Consider the following 4,825-nt stretch of genomic DNA (forward strand, 5'->3'; position numbering starts at 1 on the left):
CCATTATACTGTGAGCGCGTATCCTCACCATGTTAAAAATCACACAAAACCAGGTTATAGTCCAACAGGTTTAATTGGAAGCACACTAGCTTTCGGAGCGACGCTCCTTCATCAGGAGCGAATGTCCGAATCATATCCTCACTATCATCCTCCCGGAAACACTCTCAGAGAGAACATTAATCCCATTTCTCACCGTCTCCACTATCCACCCGGAAAACACCAACCCACTGCAGCTCACACCAGCTTCCGGGTCTGCGCCCTAACCCAGGGGGCATGGGCGGTGCTTCAGTCAAAACCTTTTTTTGTTTGGTCCATCATGCTGCCACTTACTATACTCTAACCAATAGGAGTTGGAGTCAGGCCTTTCCAGAGACTGTCAGTGAGTTGAGGTTCTGATTGGTCATTGTTTGAAGCAGCGGGGCGCGGAATGGTTAGTAATTGCAATGCGGAAGGTTGGGGATGATCATGGAACAAGTTCTGAGGAAAGGCTCACTGAACCCGAAACGTTTCATCTAATTATTCTCCGCAGATGCTGCCTGGCCTGCTGAGTTTTTTTCCAGCAATTTCTGACATTGTTTCCGGCGTCTGCAATTCTTTAGTTTTTGTTGTGGGTTCAGTGGAGTTCACAGTGAGGTAGAGAAAGAGTGCGGCTTTGAAATTAGAAAGTGGACGATGGAATCATAGAGTTTTATTTACAGCACAGAAAGATGATTTTCAACCATCACATCTGTGCCAGTCACCAGATGTCCGTCTTATCTTAATCCCATTCTCCAGCCCTTGACCTGTTGCTTTCTGTGCCATGATGCTGCATAGTCATCCAATGTTTCTCAAATAGTTGTGATGGTTCACACCTCTGCCATCCTTCTATGCAGTGAATTCCAGATACTTATCACCCTTCAGTGAAAGATTTCTCCTTTAAATCTCCTGCCCCTTATTTTAAATCTCGTTACTGATTCCACCCACCCACAAGGGAAAGGTTTATTTCTGGAGAAAAAAGTGAGGTCTGCAGATGCTGGAGATCAGAGATGGAAATGTGTTGCTGGAAAAGCGCAGCAGGTCAGGCAGCATCTAGGGAACAGGAGAATCGACGTTTCGGGCATTAGCCCTTCTTCAGGTTTATTTCTTTCAACCCAATTTCTACCCCTCATGATTTTGTCGACCATAATCTGGTTCTGTCACTGCCTTCTCTGCTCGAAGGAAAACAACCTCAGACTATCTTGTCTCTCTGCAAAGCTGCAACACTCCAGCCTCAGCAATATTCTGGTCAATCTCCTTTTGTACCCTCCAGTGCAATACCATCCTTTCTATTGTGTGGCAACCAATACTGCACACAGTACTCCAGCTATGGCCAAGGCATTGTCTCATGCAGTTCCCTAACCTCCTTGCTATTGTATTCAATGCCTCGTCTCATAAAGGTAAGTATCCCATATAGCTTCTTCACCACCTTGTGTACCTGCCCTGCTGTCCTCAAGGATCTATGGACATGCATTCTGAGGTCTTACCATTCATTGTCCATTTCCTTCCATTGTTGGACCTCTCAAAATGCATCCCCTCATTTGTTTCAGGGTAAAATTCCATTTGCATTTCTCTGTAATCTAAGGCTTTTGTCCCCTTTATTTACTACACTAATTGTTATGTAACCTGCACGTTACTAATAAAACCTACATTTGTATCAAAATCATAGAAGTACATAAAAAACAATTTGGGAATGGGAAAGCACAAACAACCAGAATTATAGGAACACAGAAATCTTGGAACACACAAAAAAATTGAAATCACTGGAAAATCTTAGCAGGTCTGGCATCATCTGTGGTGAGAAATCAAAGCTAACATTTCTGGTCCAGTATCACTGGACTTTTAAAACAAGGATCCTTACATCATAGGAATCAATCAAATGATCTTTCTCTGACCTATTTCCAATGCAAGTACATCATTTTAATAAAGGAAACCAAAAATACATGAATATAGGAGTTAGGAGGTCATGTTGCGGCTGTACAGGACATTGGTTCAGCTACTTTTGGAATACCATGTTCAATTCTGGTCTCCTTGCGAGAGCAAGGATGTTGTGAAACGTGAAAGGGTTTAAATAAGATTCCAAGAATGTTGCCAGAATTGGATAGTTTGAGCTTTCGGGAGAGGCTATTTAGGCTGGGACTATTTTCCTTGGACTGTCAGAGCAGAGGCGTGACCTTGTAGAGGTTCATAAAATCATGAGGTAGGGATGGACAGGGTGTACAATCAAGGTGAAAGGCTTTTTCATCAGATGGTGATGGCTAGCACAAGAGGACATAGCTTTAAATTGAGGGGCGATAGATTTAGGACAGATGTCTCAGATTAGTAAGGGCGTGAAATGCACTGCCTGCAACAGAAGCAGGCTCGCCAACTTTAAGGGAATTTAAATTGCCACTGCATAAATACATAGATGGTAATGGAATAGATTAGAAGGACATCAGACTTGTTTCATAGGCGAGCGCAACATTGAGGGCCAAAGGGCCTGTACTGCACTGCAATGTTCCATGTTCAAACTGGAAATGCCAGTTGAATTGGCTTATTCAAGTCACTCAGTTCAAGGACAATTAGAGAGCAGCACAGTGGCTCAGTGGTAAGCACTGGTGCGTCATGGTGCCAGGGACCCAGGTTCAATTCCAGCCTCAGGCGACTGTCTGTGTTGAGTTTGCACATTCTCCCCGTGTCTCTGTTGGTTTCCTATGGGTGCTCCAGAAACGAGAAAGTCACTCTTCGGAGGGTCAGTGTGGATTTGTTGGGCCAAATGGCTTGTTCCAATGCTATTGGGATTCTATGATGCAAGAGATGGGCAATAAATGCCAATGATTCCCACACCCCATGACTGATTTCTTTGCAAAACACAGTGGTCCTTTCTCTTCTCTCTGAACTCACGTCAAGTACCCAAAAACGTGAACACTTCCCTCCCGCTCAAGGCCTTAACCCGCATTGATCTGCCTCATATTCCTCTCCTCAAACAGATCAGTGCAAAGTGATCCAGGAATCAACTTTCAAGCCTTGTCTATTCCTTCTTGTGCTTAATTAGAATATTTCTTGTGGAAACACCATGTTGTTCCCTTTGGTACTAGGGAGGTGGCTTACCCTTCATGACTCGGTCACAGTTCATGACATTCTAACAATCCTTCTAATCTCAGGACTACAGAATCTCCAACTAATATTCTTTTTTTCCGTTTTCTTTGTCCCAATTACCTCTCAGCGAGGCCCCACTCGGGGTGGCTTCCTTGATGTCTCACTGTTGTTCAGGAACGTCCTGCTCTGAATCACTACCTCCACTCAACTTCCACTTCCAATGCCAGTTACAAATTGGACAGTTCCAGTACTCAGGAGCTCCCCCGACCTGTGACTGTAACAGTTTTCAATATTGAGCCAGAGTCATACAGTGCAGAAAAGGCCCTGAGCCATTCTGTCTGTACTGATATAACCACTAAAAGTGCACTAATCCCAATTTTCCTGCACTTGTCCGATATTCTTGAATGTTATGATATTTCAAGTGCTCGTCCAAATCTTTTTTAAAGGTTATAACGTTTCCAGCCTCTATTACCTGTCCAGGCAGTACATTCCAGAATTCCATCAGCCTCTGAGTGAAAAGGTTTTTTTCTCAAACTCTCTCTGAATCTCCTGCCTCTTGCCCAAACCTATAACCCCCTTGTGACTGAACTTACAACCCAGGGGAGCAGCTGTTCTATATTCACCCTGGCTATACTCCTCATAACCTTATAAAGTTCAATCATTCCCCCCCTCAGTCTTTACTGCTCTAAGGAAAACAACTAAAGACTGTAAAGACTCTCCTTACAGCTTAATTGCTCCATCCCAGGGAATATCCTAGTGAATCTCCTTTGTATCCCCTCTAGTGTGATCATATCCTTCCTGTACTCCACCTGGGCCTAACCAACATCCTGTACAACACCAACATTACCTCCTTGCCCTTGTACTCTATGCCACGATTGATAAAAACAAGTGTCCCAACTGTCCTCTTAATGATCCTAATCATGTGCTCTGCTGATTTCAAGGATCTATGAATAGTTACCCACAATTCCTCTGTTTCTCTAAAGCTATCCAGTGTCCTGCCATTCATTAAACACTCCCACATCTTGTTGTTTCTTCCAAAGTGCATCACCTCGTACTTCTCAGGGTTAAATGCCATCTGCTACTGCTCTGCCCATCTGACCAACCCATCTCCATCTTCCTGCAACCTACAACCATCTCCTTCACTCTTAACCATTCCATCAATCTTGGTCATGTCGACAAACTTGTTTAACATTTCCCCACATTTTCATCTGAACTATTTATGGATATAACAAACAATAAGGGTCCCAGGACTGATCTTTGTGATACACCACTGGACACCAGCCTCCAGTCACTCGCACAGCCTTCTGCCATGATTGCCCTTTATGTCCTATTACTAAGCGAGTTTCTCATCCATCTCGCCACGTTTCCTGAATTCCATGTGCTTTAACATTCTCAATTAGTCTCCTTGTAGAACCCTGTCAAAAACTTCATGGAAATCCATATAAACTGCATCAACTGAACTTTCCTCATCCACACACTTTTCAAAAATTCTAACAGATTTGTTAGGCCTGACCTCCCTCTGATAAAGAGGTAAAAACAATGACTGCAGATTCTGGAAACCAGATTCTGGATTAGTGGTGCTGGAAGAGCCCACCAGTTCAGGCAGCATCCAAGGAGCAGCGAAATCGACGTATTGGGCAAAAGCCCTTCATCAGGAATAAAGGCAGTGAGCCTGAAGCGTGGAGAGATAAGCTCGAGGAGGGTGGGGGTGGGGAGAATGTAGCATAGAGTA

Source organism: Chiloscyllium plagiosum, chromosome 37 (assembly GCF_004010195.1).
Source record: "Chiloscyllium plagiosum isolate BGI_BamShark_2017 chromosome 37, ASM401019v2, whole genome shotgun sequence".
Classification (NCBI taxonomy): domain Eukaryota; kingdom Metazoa; phylum Chordata; class Chondrichthyes; order Orectolobiformes; family Hemiscylliidae; genus Chiloscyllium; species Chiloscyllium plagiosum.